The sequence below is a fragment of the Lathyrus oleraceus genome, chromosome 7, assembly GCF_024323335.1.
Source record: "Lathyrus oleraceus cultivar Zhongwan6 chromosome 7, CAAS_Psat_ZW6_1.0, whole genome shotgun sequence".
In the NCBI taxonomy this organism is placed as follows: Eukaryota; Viridiplantae; Streptophyta; class Magnoliopsida; order Fabales; family Fabaceae; genus Lathyrus; species Lathyrus oleraceus.
Window position 1 is genome coordinate 204866365 of NC_066585.1, and position 15372 is coordinate 204881736.

Sequence of the window (15372 nt, forward strand, 5' to 3'; positions counted from 1 at the left end):
TTTCATAACACTTATTTTGAATTGAATTCTAAGTCAACTTTGACCATATTTTGTAAATATTTTCATTGGTAAATATAATACTCATTCAAATGTTTTTGTGGTTTCAATGACCACTTCTTATCAAAAAGTTTTCATAACCTTTAGCTATTAGGTTTGAGTTATCCTTGAGGTAGATATAATACTAACCTATATCCTTAGTGATGGACAATGAGTCTTCCATGCTTATTATAGGGTTAACCCCTCACTAGCATGTTGAAGCTATCCTCACATGGTGGATTTGTGGTTTTAGGTTGAGTTTTCTCCCTTGGATAACAAAAGACCTTAAGGCTTTTGGACCAATCAATTCACCAACTTATTTTGAGATTTTTATCCCGAACTACGAGGTTTTGATCCTAATCTTTTTAAGATGGTACGTAGGCAGTGGGTTTATCCATTCAAACACAAAATTGTAAATAATTTGTACATTCTTCTCTCATCTCCCCAATCATATTTGCACAAATAACTTTCACAAAAATACCAACCTACCTTATAAAAAATTGTGAAAAGGGCTCCCTAGGAGTACCTAGGATGTTTTGGGTGCTTAAAACCTTCCCATTGCATAACCAACCCCCTTACCCCGATCTCTGACATTTTTATTAGTTTTTGATTCGATAAAACTTCTTAGTTTTTGTTCGCTTTCTAACCTTTCCTTTGGATAAATAGAAGTGCGATGGCGACTCGACTTGTATGGCTTACTTTTGATTTAGTCAATAAATCTAAAGGTAACGAATACCCCGCTACATTGACATCTATGGAGATTCAGCTTTGGTTGTGAATCAGATCAAAGGTGAATGGGATGCAAATCAACCCTGTTTGATACCGTATAAAGATTATGCGAGAAGGATTTCAACTTTCTTTACAAAGGTTGAGTTTCATCATATCCCTCGAGATGAAAACCGGATGGCATATGCTCCTGCAACGTTGGCTTCAATGATTATGGTGAAATTTTTGAATGAAGTTCCTAATTTGACTGTGATGCATCTTGATAGGTCAGCTCATGTGTTTGTTGTTGAAGAGAACAAAGATGAAAAGCCATGGTATTTTGATATTAAGTCTTTCCTCCAAAGTCAGATTTACCCGTTTGGGGCATCTTTGAAAGATAAGAAAACTTTGAGACGATTAGCCGACAACTTCTACTTGAATGGTGGTGTGATTTACAAGAGAAACTTCGATATGGTTTTGCTCAGATGCGTGGATAGACACGAAGTAGACCTATTAATGACAGAAGACCAAGAAGGTTCCTTTGGTACCCATTCCAATGGACATGCTATGGCAAAGAAGATGTTGAGAGCAGGTTACTATTGGCTGACAATGGAATCTGACTGTTGCAAGTTAGTGAAGAAATTCCACAAGTGTCAAATCTATGCAGATAAGATTCATGTTCCTCCGACACTGTTGGATGTCATTTCCTCTCCATGGCCCTTCTCCATGTGGGAAATTGATATGATTGGTATGATTGAGCCCAAAGCTTCAAACGGACATCATTTCATTCTGGTGGCTATTGACTACTTCACAAAGTGGGTCGAAGCAGCATCATATGCAAATTTGACCAAGCAAGTTGTTGTAAGGTTTATCAAGAATCAGATTATATACCGTTATGGTATGCCAAGTAAGATCATTACTGATAATGGATCGAACTTGAACAACAATATGGTGGAAGCTCTTTGCAAAGACTTCAAGATTTCACACCATAACTCTTCTCGCTACAGACCCAAGATGAATGGGGTTGTTGAAGCTGCAAATAAGAACATCAAGAAGATCATTCAGAAGATGGTTGTGACATATAAAGATTGGCATGAAATGCTCCCATTTGCTTTGCATGGGTACCATACATCCATCCGCACTTCAACAAGGGCAACCCCTTTCTCTCTTGTTTATGGCATGGAAGTTGTTCTCCCAATAGAGGTTGAGATCTCGTCACTGCGTGTGCTAATGGAAGCCGAGTTGATAGAAGTTGAATGGTGCCAGACCAGATATGACCAGTTGAATTTGATTTAAGAGAAAATATTGACTGCCATGTGTCATGGTCAGTTATATCAACAGAGAATGAAGAAAGCTTTTGATAAGAAGGTCAGGCCCCGTGTGTTTAGAGAAGGTGACCTTGTGCTCAAGAAGATTCTATCCTTCAAACTTGATGCTAGAGGCAAATGGACTCCTAATTATGAAGGCCCATATGTTGTGAAGAGAGCCTTTTTAGGCGGTGCTTTGGTTCTTAGTGAAGAGTTCACTCTCCCTGTGAATGCCGATGCAGTCAATAAATACTTCGCCTAAAAAAGAAAAGTACAGATCACTAAGTTGAAAACCCGAAAGGGCGACTTAGACAAAAATGAGCGTCTCGGTGGATTGAAAACCCGAAAGGACGATCTAGGCAAAAATTAGAGAAATAAAACAGAAAATTTATCCTTGTAGATTGAACACCCCACCTTGGGGCAATCTAGGCAAAAATTAGGGATTATGGCAACTAATTGCATTCGGTTGATCCTAATCCAGGGAGGGAGTTTTAAGCAAGTCATTTGTTTCTGGTTCATCATTCTCAACCGAGGACAAGCACAATGGATATTGAAGTTGGTAGGGAGAGTAGTGATCATTGTATTCAATGTATCCCTTTTCCATGTAAATTACCATTTTCAACTTTGTAAAAATCTATGGAGTCTCGACATTTACGGACTACTATTCTATTAAATAAAGTTGAGCTTTTATCCAATTGTTTCTATTCTTATTTACTTCTGCTAAATAAAATTGAATTTTTATGATGATAATTTTAAAATAAATTAGTAAATAATAAAAAAAATCTTAAATAATAAAAACAATCACTGTAAGACTAATCGATTTTAGTAAGGAATGTCAACAGCGACCCGAGAACATGTAAGTCTTGAAGTGTGAAGCATTGTTGGTCTTCCTCAAAGCAGTTGGTTTTATAAATACCTTTTTCGCCAACAGTTCGTCATTTGTCCCCAGCTCGGTTGATGAGTTTTTCTTCCTGAATATTTCGTCATCCCTAGTAGTTAAGTTGATGATCAATTCCCTTTGCAAATCCATGTTCCCCAGCTGAGGTGCTCATGTTTGCATCCCCCGATTTGTGATCTATGATTGGGCCCTGGAGATCTAGAACCTTTATTTGATTTCCACTAGCATAATTGTGTGGCATAACTTCACCAGTTTCTCCTTTGTGTGAATCAGATCCATTTATCTTTTCCTTAGAATTGGTTTATTTCGCGATTTCCAAGAAGAATTTGGTGATTATCGAGGAATGTGACGATCTGGATCATATCGTCCCCATCAACTTGCCTAACTCCTCATACAGAGTTTTATCTCTTGTATTCCCCGATGGAGTTCATCTTCTAACATGAAGTTCCCTCATTCCCGGCAGTGTTGGATTCTGAGCAGTTTGTTTTAGTCCCCTGCAAGGTTGTCTCCCATTCGATATGGTGTTGACCTAAAATTCTCCGCAGTGTTGACAATTTTGACCCTCGGCATGATTGGTTGATCTTCCCTCAATAATATTCTCTTCTCCCCACGGAGTTTGCCGTAGCAAATTGGAATCATGTTCTCCATGCCTTTCCCCAACCAGAGTTGATTTATTCAGAGCTAGATGATTTATTTTCATCCTAGCATTTTCTCCAATTGGTGTTTCCATCCTGTTGAGATTAGTCGAGTATTGTAGTGATAATTCAAATCTTCGTTATTTGTATCCTTTGTGTTGTTTTTGTCAGCATAATCATAATCACATACATGCATATTCATGCATAAAACACATCATCAGATATTTCATTATGCATTTTATCACATTGATTTTTCTTCTGATCTCCTGCCGTGGTGATTTCATCTCCCCATGTGGATTTGGTGTGTCTGTCCTCCTTCAATTGCAGAGTCTCAGCCCCTTAAGCAGAAAGAGTTTAACCTTTCTCATTCCCCACTGAGTTATTTCCTCGTGGATGATTAGTATTTTAGTTTCCTCCCCAACTAATTATCTGGATGGAACCACTCCCATTGAGTTATATCCTCATTCGTGTTCCTCAGCAAGTTCTAAGTCGTGACCTGCTCACGCATTTTATTCCCCTTTACTCCCCAGAGTCTCTGTCCCATTTATGAGTGTATTACTCATATGGATTTTCAGTTTCTCCTGATTTCTTTTTCCTTCGTGGACACATATCCCCGCAAAGTATTACCTTTTACATACATACACTTGCATCATGAGGTCTCTTAAGGACCAAAATTCGTCTCTTTGTTATTATTTAAGCCCATTCTACCTGGTCGAGACGAAGATTTTAACCTTCATATCTCTGGCTAGAATGACCTTAAATAGGGGCATCTATAAGACCCTAATTTTTACCCTAAGATCCCTCATGGCATCATATCATTGCACATTGCACTTGCCTCAAGGATCATAGCATCTTGGCTCCTTAACCCTATGGTGGGAACTCTTGTGAGTTGGTTTGAGACCACCAAGCATGCTTGAATTGTATATTATTGCTTTTCTTATTTTGTTCACTAACCAAAAGCACAAAAATATGTCACTAACATCTTTTGTTTTGTAGCTTGAGCAATCATAAGATCCAAGGCTCCTAGAAGACCCTATGCTCATTGATGTGGCCAGGTGAAGGTGAAAGAAAGCATGAAAATGGTTCCCAAAGATCTCATTCATTATATATTACTCCCAAGCATCTCAATTCATCATTTTGATCAAAGCAAACCAAAGGGCTAAAGGCTTGTTTCCCAAGGAAACCTTAATTCATCTGTTCATCAATCGTGCCTTGCTCAAGAAGCAACCTCAACCCATGATCAAATACAATCAAGAGAAGTTCTTGCATTCATCATTTCATGCATATTTGAGCTTATTTGAGTTCCCTAAATCATTAATTCATCAAAATTTGAGGCATGGACTTGAGAAGTTGATCAATCAATTCATCTGACTATTTTGAAATACACTGAGACCTAACTTTTGATGTGTTTTTCAAATGGAGATGACACCAAGAGACAAACTGTTCTTAAGAACCATATGAACAACTTTCATGTTTATCAAAAATTTGTTTGAAGCTTGGAAGGTCATCATCCATTTCAAAACATTATAGGTCATTTTGACTGAAACCCTAATTTTAGGTCAACTTCCCAAGAACATAACTCCTTTATTTTTCATGATTTTGAGGTGAGATCAAATTAATTTGAAAGTTTAAGATGTATACTTAAGTTTTTATGTTGAACAAATTTTCATAATCCTAAAATAAATACATGTGATAATGCAAAACATTATAGGTCACTTTGGACCAAAGGCATTGAAATGTGAAAAAGTCCAACTTCAAGTGCCCATAACCTTCTCATCAAAACTCCAAATGATGCAAAATTTAAGTCAAAATTGATTGGCTTAAAAATATCTACAACTTTGGTGTTGAAGGTTGTGTCATTTGGAGCTTCTATCATTGAAACAGAAGGGCTTGAAGTTGACCATTTTTGGAAATTTTCACATACACATGTTTTGCACCTTGCACTTTATGATCAATTTTCACCAATTTCCCAATTCCAAATGAATTTTTGTTCAACATAAAAATTGATCCTCATGTCGAGAGCTTTCCAACCATTACCCATAAGGCTATGTTTTATTTTTGGAGGTATCATTTTCGAAGAGGAGAACATTTTGGTGCATTTTTGGAAACTAATTAGAAACTCATTGCATATGCCAATTGCATCAATTTTGCACGACCATTCTATCATGTTATGATCTCAGCTTGCCAAACCAAGAGGAATTGGGCCCTACATGCGCCTGTACAGGCCCATGCATGGAGGGCCCCTCCATTCATGCACATGCTTTGTTCATGCATTGCAGCTACCATTTGCTATAAATAAGTGCACAAGGCTTCATAATTTCACAACCTGAAGGCGTCTGTTATGCTGCAAGAATCCCTCCATAGCCTCACTTAAAGGAACTCTCTCTTTCTTTTCAAATTTTCAGATCTGAATTTCAACTTCATTGGTTGATTTTCAGACCCATAGTTCCTTAACCTTGCTTCATCTTCATCACTAGATCATACTGCAAGCAAAAGCCTTGAAGAATCATGCTCTCAAGATCCATATTTCAGAGGTGGATATCCAAACTTATTTTCTTTGAAACTCTTTGTTCAATAGCTTGTTTCTTGCATTTATTGGGTTGGCTGAAGTCCTCTCATCAGAGGCAACTTAACTGTGCTTTGAATTTTGAAATTCCATCAAGTTTCAGTTGAACACCATATTTTTCAATCTCTGATTCCTCTCTCCATGGAAGTCTAGAGTGGAAATAGATGGTACAGGGGTGATGTACATCACCCCCGCTTTCCATTGCTTTAATTAAGTGACAGATACTCTCTCTTTGGTCTTTTACCCAGTAAATGGTAGTTGTAAATCCTATTTAATCTTTTTCCCAAGCAGGTTATTCTTACCCAGTAACAGGTAACGAATACACCTCTTTCTCCTCAGCGAGTCATCCTTGATATGTTTACCATAACCGGTAACGGGTGTCCCTCTGTCAGAGTATATTATCTTCCTACCCAGTAACCGGTAATAGATAATCTCTGGTACTCCTGTGTTGAAGAAAATTCTTCCCTAGTTGAGTTTGAGTGTGCATTCCCTCAGTGGCAAGTAGATTCGAATCATGGAAATCAAACTTTCTTCAAAATTAATTGTGATTCAAATCATACTTTGTTTGACTCGAATCACTCACCCGAACATGATTCAAATCACACAAATAACAAACTCTTCACTTTATTACTTTGATTCAAATCATTCTTTCTTTGATTCAATAACAAACTCATGATTTGACTGGAATCATATTGTATTTTAATACATTTTTTGCAATATCTCTAGAACATAATTAATCATTTTTCCTTGCCTCTTTTACAATAATGTCAGAGATGTTAATTGATAAAAACTGCGGTGTTCACATGTGTAATCATGAAACATCTAGTGATGTCAACTAAAGAGATAGTCTTTTGATAAGTTGTTGAATATTTATGATTGAAACCCCATAATATTCATCAAGAATCTAATATTTCTTTGTCAAGAACCTTGAGAGAAACCATGAAATTTCTTCATTCACAAACACATTATCTCTAGGATGTGTAAAAATGTCTAGAATGTTGGAAGTATTAGAAGTTTATAGCTATTTTATTTGAGATTCTTTAAATATTATTCATCATATTCAACCTTATACCAATAACCCATTGTTGTGTTGCTCAACTCTAAAGTTTGTGTGTGAGAGGTAGATTAAGGTACATTCAAAAATCTAATATTTTTTAGAAGTTTTGTTGTTTGTATCAGGAAAATGGATTTTTTGTTCACATTGTTGACTAGTGCTTATCAAGCAAGAGAAGAGTTTTATCCTTACTCCAAGGAAGACTTTGGTGGATCTAAGTAAAGGTTGTCGTAGAAATTTTTTGGGATTTGTCCTTATTCGTTGTTAGAACAATCACATAGACAAGTCTTCATTAGATCAGAGTAAAAGGTGTTGCAGAATTGAAGCTTAGAGCCAGATTATTGTGTTATCAAGTTTATTGGATTAAGATCATTGAAGATCTTGAGTATTAGCAGTTGAGAAAACTACATCGACATAAGGGATTATTGTTGTAGACCCGTGTTGACTAAAGCATTGGGTTGTTAGTGTCGGTTTGACAGTAATTCGTTATACCAAAATACTTGTATCTTTAACCTTAAAAATAGTGGAAGACATTAGCATTTTCGATGGTGAAAATAATCAAATAGGGGAGTAGGCATAGTGAGTACGAATTGTCTAACCACTATATATCTAGTGTACATATATTTTTCTCTGTCTCTTTTAATTTTCTACATATTATCATGTATGTTAGGTAATGTTCATCATTAGAATGTAATCTAGAATCTTTCTCATAATATTTTATCATGTAAGTGTAGGTATGAGATGTGTTTCATTCATTGAACATCCATTTCTTAAATTAAGATTGTATTGTCTCTAAGTTGTTGAATTTACATTGCTTGTCAAAGCAACTTCAAGTTCCCTAGTTGTCTATGATATTAACTGAATAATTTTTCTTATGATTATAAGGAAGCATATAACTTTTGAGTCCATCAGTTGTATTTTTGCTTACCCTTATTACATTTTGCTTCCATGCTTTTAACTCTGATTTTGTAAAACAAAATGTTTTTGAATTTGGTTTAAAAGGGTAAAATTCTATCCAAACCCCATTTCTAGACCGTTTGACCTCCATATTCTCACCAAATAATTTCATCCTCTTGTTCTTCAGTTTAGGAGGTGACTCAATGGTCCTTTATTGCTCTGGTAGAGTAAGTCGTGTCACAACTTTTATCACCTTGGATGGGTGGTCTTTTCTTTCAAGATTCCTTTGGCTCTTCTGTGGATTTATGTGCTTGTTGGTATTGTCAAGATAATTCAAAGTGGTGAAGTGTGTTAATAGAAAAGTTGCAGTCAACTGTTTAGTTTTAATGATGACAACGCCTGATATAAACAATATCTAGTGTACTCCTTATCTCTTAAAGATAGATCAAGCGGGAAAAAAATGCTCTCAGATGTTTTTTATCAAGTTATCCTTTGTAAGATGCTCTTGAAGATCAAACCATCTCTTTGAAGTCAACACTGTGGTTAAATGACATTCAAGTGAAGACTTGTGTTTTAAGGTTAGCCGATGGTTTGATATCTTAACTCTCCAATGATGGTAATCAACTTGAAAGTATCTTAGGCCTCATCAATATATAAGACTCAAAGTTCTTGAAACCAAGATTTTAAGCCTTAAAGTAATGAAAGAGAGGAAGTTGTAAAGCTCTCCTGGTCATGTCAGTTTGAGTGACCGGTGACTTGTAAGGGCACAAGGGTACTTCTTGAATTACTAATGCAAACTCACACACACTAAAAATCTTTGAAAACCTCTCTTATTTTATTAAAACCACATGAATATGTTTGTAAGGCCTAGTTAATTGATTACATGATTATCTAATTAATTGGAGAGCTCTTTACAAATCGATAATCGATTAGCCATAAATCTCTAATAAATTTTTTTCACTTTGTGGAGTCTAAAATTGATTGGGGAAGTCTCTTAATGAATGGTAATGACTAAATATCAAAATCTTCCATTTGTGGCTTGAATAATTAATTATTGAGGTGGAATAATTGATTGGCCTAATGAATTATGGCGGTTAATTCTCCTATGGATTGTTTCAAAATTTAAACCATAATTTGGCCTATAAATAGAGAGATTCTCTATCATTTCAAATCATTTAAAAACCAATATTTTATATGACTTTCTCACTTCTCATCTTTTTCAATAAATCTCTCATTTCTCTCGCATATATTTTGTCTTGGTGCTTTGAGAGTGCTCTTGTTCTTAGTGAGGATAATTGTTCTTGGTGAAGGTATTATTGTAATTTACTAATAGTGTATTATCTCTTGAGTAAAATGTTCTTCTATAAGAAGTTGTTTGGTTGCGAGATAAACCGGTAAAAACTCTTGTTTGGTTTGGGGAATTGCCTTAGGAAGCCTCAGTTGGGTTCATGAGTTTCCCCTGGAAGAAAAAGCTCCCATTGGAATACACGAGGTCTCTTTATCACTCCTCTGTTATGTAGGGAGTACAAACTTTTTTGTCATGTATATTGTTTCTTTGTAAATCTGCAAAACTCTCTTTGATCTTTCTGCATTTGTTTCAGAAGTTCCAATAAGAGTTTTTCTTTATTGGTGGAGGATAAGGCTTCAGACGACTTTTGATATGCCTATGGGTGCATCTTTTTGATATCTTTGGGCTTATGCAAGTTGAGGATAACAACTTTATCAAAGCCCGCCTGAGGATTAAAGACTTCATCAGTTTCTTTCCGGGCACTCTATGTCTCTTGTAGGAGACAGTTATCAAATAGGAGAAGTATATCATTCCATCTTTTCTCTTGATGCATGCTTGAATTTCTAAGCATATTAGCATGGAAATTTTGATTGGTTGGCAGTTGGTGACATAATGAAGTAAAATCAAACAACCCTTGTTGGTGGTTTTGTTGTAAGCAGTTGGAAACAAAGAATGCTTAAGGAACTAGTACCACACCTTAAGTATTAGCCTTAAGCTCATCCTAAAAGTTGTACTCTCAACTGATTTATTGGTATCTAACCACTTGGTTTTAGGGAGACAAAGAGATTCTTTGATCGCCTCCAAGTCATTTTCATCATCTTTCTAAAAAAAAATTATAGGCGTTTTCTACTTCTTTTACTCCTAACAACATATTAAGAGTCTTTTCAGAGTATTGCACAACCCTTCCCCACAAAAATAATTCTAGTTTTTTTATTTGTGTTGATAAGATTAGAGTAGAACTCCTTCATCCATTGGGTGTTGTAGTTGAGAGGGTGCTTATAGAAATTCTTCCATTTATGCCTTGTGATGAAGCGCCTGACCATGGAAGTGAGGCCTAGGTATTCTTCCTTAATGTCAAAAATAAATCCCCTCTTTGAATTAATACTCTTCCCACCAAATATCTTAGTGAATCCATTTTGAGCATCACTATTGAAAAATATTTCTAAATCAGATAAGTTTGAATTAGAATATACAATGAAAGAAAATACATTTTTGTAAGCACACATCTTAATACCTTTGTAATGTCTAGTATGTTTTGGTTCCATAATAAATGTGAGGCGGTGGGTAGGCCATAAGTTTTTTTTTAAAAAAGAGGGAGAGATGAAATTGAATGGTGTTTTTTGAATTTGTGTTTTTAGATAGAGAAAGAGAGAGAAAATCAGTTTTGCCTCAAAGAATGAGAGATCCGTTCTCGCACACGGGTCAAAAACGAGTAATAAAAGTGTAGTAAAATGGAAGCGACACTCGGATATCGTATCACAAGGACTCTTGAATGTTATAACAAAATGAATGGAAAGAAGGGGTTTTTTTAAGGTTCAAAACTTAAATCGAAGATGATTAAAGGTAAAAGCAAAGTTGATAAATAAGCTAATATATTGTATCGATTTCTGACTTATCATCAATTCTTATAATTTCAATTCCCTAGCGGATTCAATCCCATTCGATTACAATACCCATTGACAAGTGCAAATTGGTATTATATGATATATGTTCCTAATTTCCGAATTAAGCAAACGGATTTAAGCAGACACGAATTAAGAAAACGCGACTTAATCAAACACGATAACGAAAAAGCTACGGTAACGTGATTATAGTTAAGGATCATACAAACAATCAAATTTAATCAACTCTATTCTATAAGAAACAATCGAATTAAGCAAACGAAAGTAATCGAATTAAGCAAACGAGTTTATAGGAAGAATTGAAAAGAATTTGAAATTAATAAAAACCTCAAAGTGGAATTCGAATACAACAGATCAACTCTTTGGGAATTAGCTCTCCATGAAATCTTCTAAGTAATATTGTATCATCAAAATTCATAATTCGGATTTCTATAGTAGTGAAAGACCTAATATAATAAAAGGTAAATCCGGGCCCTTATAGGATCCGACCCGAAAATAACAAAAACTGACCCAAACTAACTATTTTAATTAAGTCTAGAACTTCAACGATTTATTCGATACTTCTGAACTCTGAATCAGCTTTTGGCTTAAACATGAAAGTTGTAGCTCTTTCTCTCAGCTTTCCAACACATATTAGAACGCGTAAAATGACATCTCGTAGCTCAAGTTATGATCCGAACAGTGAACGGGTATCAAATAACCGCTAAAGCTGAAAATAGCAAACGAAAATAGATTAAAGACAATCATGAACTTAAATCCAAAAACATAATAAAATAGTAAAATAAGAAAAATAAATTAGATAAATGCCTAAGTATAATTATAGAAGAATGTGCATCAAAATGCACTAATCAAATTCCCCTACACTTGAACTTTTGCACTTCGAGCAAAATTACAATTTCAAAACAAAAGGAAAGAAAACAGAGCATGCACTTCCAAAAGTTTTCAAGATACAAGATACAAGTAGAATTCTAAGTCTAAGCTTCAAGAATATGGTGTTAGTAAGCAACTTTTTGTGACATTTAAAGTAGATAGGAAAACAGATTACCAAAGAATACATCAACAGCAGTAAGATCCTCACAGGATATAATTCACTCAACTCTCAAGTGTTTAGATTAACTGTTTACACTCAACACAACATGAAAGTTAGTACTACCATAAGCTTGAAAAGACTCTAACATCCACAATTGAAATATATACGCACAAAGATCAAAAGGACTTTTATTTGGTTGTAACGTGGCCAAGGTAAGGGTGAGATAAATCCTAAAGGACTAGGCTAAAATTCAAAGAGATAAAAGAGACTTGAAAGAATCTGCGGGAGTTGAATTTACAAATTATTTCATTCACTTGAACAACTCTATAACAATTGTTTTCTCTTTCTTCTTTCTCTTTTCTTTTTCTTTTCTTTTTTTCTTCTTCTTCATAAGGAGTATGTATTGACATGTATACATCCTTCTATTTTTTTCATTCATTTTTTTGTTCTTTTCTATTTTCTTTTTCTAATTTTCTTTTCTTTTTCTACCAACTTCTAAAATATTATAAACATAATTATTCAACCTCACACAACTCTAAACAAGACTCTTTCAACTCTTTGGCTAACTGGCTAAAAAAACAAAAAACAAAACTGTCTTTATCATATCAGTGTGCACAAGTAAACAACAACATCAACAAGAGTCAATTCAAGTTCTAGAGACTAACATACATGAGTGAATCACACAAGAAAGAAAGAGATGGATTTTTGTAAGTTATCCATATAAGGCTCAAAAATCTCACAAGGTTAATTGATCTACCACAAATGATATACAATTTAGAGTTTAGTCATACCTATCATACTAAAAATGCACAACAAATTTTTCACATCACACCACAAGACTTTATTCAAGAGAAAAAAAAATACTCATAATTGTAACTCAAAAACCAAAGGAAAAAACATGCAATTTTTTTTAAGAAAGCAAACAAAAACCAAAACAGAGAAAAAACAAAGAAAACAAAACAAATAAATGGTCCCCCCCCCCACACACACACACACACTTAAAACATGCATTGTCCTAAATGAAAGAACATAAATATAAAATAAGAGTGAGAGAAAGGAAAGAACACACCCGAGAAGTCAAGGCGGATAAGTGATTGCATAAGCAGCCTTTCCTAAAGAGAGTTCTTCTACCGTCTCCTCTTCCAAAGTCGGGTTCTCATGTAGTAGCTTTGGGTAGTGTCCACTGACCTTGAAATTTTGATTAGTGCATTCGCCTTGTATTCCAGGATCAAAGAAGAATCTTTGATAAGTAAAAGTGTTGAATGGGCGCGTGAAAGTGATCTCATTTTTCACAATATCAAGAATAAAAGGATTATGGTGCTGCCTCACTATTTTTATTTCATCTTTAAGTGAGATCCTATGCATACATATGGAATGGATAATATCACGAGTGTCAGCCAAGGTCCATCCAATTCCCTTCTTATGTTTCTGCTTAAGTTGAAGCTTTAATGAATAATATGAATCCTCGGGAAGTGGTTTAGGCTCTACAGAATGTGGTTGTTCAATGGATGGTATGTTTGGGCCAACCGGAATGTCAAGAGCTTCAGCTACATAAACAACTTCATTTACACTGTCTCCCTGCAAGGCAGCATCAATCTCAACACAAACAACACAAACGTTAGTGTTAGTACAATCATCACATGAGTAAATATCATCAAAACCAGATAAAGTTGGAAAATCAGTTGAAAACAAATCAGAATAAGCTTCATCAATAACTTCAGAAAGCAACTCTATTTGGAAAACAAAATGTTCTTCCTCGTCAATCTTCTTATTTTCCAGTACTCTTTGTGGGAAAGGGATTGGTGATACTTATTTTTTTCCAACCTCAACAACAATAGAATGTCCAGGTTTATTTTCAGGTGTTACACTAATAATTTTTTTATTTTTTTCTGGGGCTGGTTCTGTAACTTTTTCGGATCTCAAGGAAATTTCACTCACATTAAAGCCTTTTGGATTAACTATTGTTTGGCCACGTAGTTGGTTTGATCATTGAGCTTGTTGCATGACATTCATTGAAGTGGCAAGTTGTCCAATTTGTGTTTGCAAAGTCTGAATACAATAATCTATTCGTTGCTGAAATTGGAGACTATTTACAACCATTTGCTTGACAAGTTCCTCTAGTGAAGGTTTAGAAGGTGAAAAGGTGGCTACTTGTGGAGGGTTATATGATGGTGGTGGTGGTGGAATGGGTAGCATCAATTGTTTCACTAAGGAGGTAAGTTCATCAATTCTGGTTTCTAGAGCCTTATTGGAAGAAGAAGCCTGAATCTTATTCATACCTTTTTCTTGAACCATAAAATTATCCCTTGTTGTAAACTGTTGGGAGTTAAGTGACATGTTCCCAATCAAGGATTTGGCAGCAACAAGATATTCAATACAGAAAGCAATATAATCAACATCAGGGGCAACAAGTTCTCTCAGGGTTTTTTGGTCAGCCATATTAAACTCAATAGAAAAGAAAAAAATCAACAAACAATGAGAAAACACAACCAATTCAGCAATGTAGCAACAAATAGGAAAATACCGACAATGCCCCTATTAAGTAAAAACAATTAAAATACGAAAAAAACGATTAAAAAAAATTTTAAAAATACAAAAACACAAAAATTAATCTAATAACGCCAATTAAGAATTTTGAAAATTTTTGAGGAATTTTCTGAAACTATCAAAACAGAAAATAAATCATAAAAAATAGAAAAATAAGGAATTTTGGATTTTTAGAACGGCTTCCACCATTTAGTTCCTAAATAGAGGCTTTTAATCCTTGATTTTTTTCCTAGTCAATCGACAAAGAATCAGAATAATTTGAGACAATTTTTAAAAAAAACAGATTTTTTTTAATCCAAAAATGCAAAAAGACCAAAACGTAAGAAAGTTAGGACAAAAGAAATGCTAAAACATAACACCCAAACCTATAATAATGGTTAAGATCTACAAGAGTCCCCGACAACGGCGCCAATTTTGCTTCGCTGTCAAAAACGAATAATAAAAGTGTAGTAAAATGGAAGCGACACTCGGATATCGTATCACAAGGACTCTTGAATGTTATAACAAAATGAATGGAAAGAAGGGGTTTTTTAAGGTTCAAAACTTAAATCGAAGATGATTAAAAGTAAAAGCAAAATTGATAAATAAGCTAATCTATTGTATCGATTTCCGACTTATCATCGATTCTTATAATTTCAATTCCCTAGCGGATTCAATCCCATTCGATTACAATACCCACTGACAAGCGCAAATTGGTATTATATGATGTATGTTCCTAATTTCCGAATTAAGCAAACAGGTTTAAGCAGACGCGAATTAAGCAAACGGGTTTAAGCAGACGCGAATT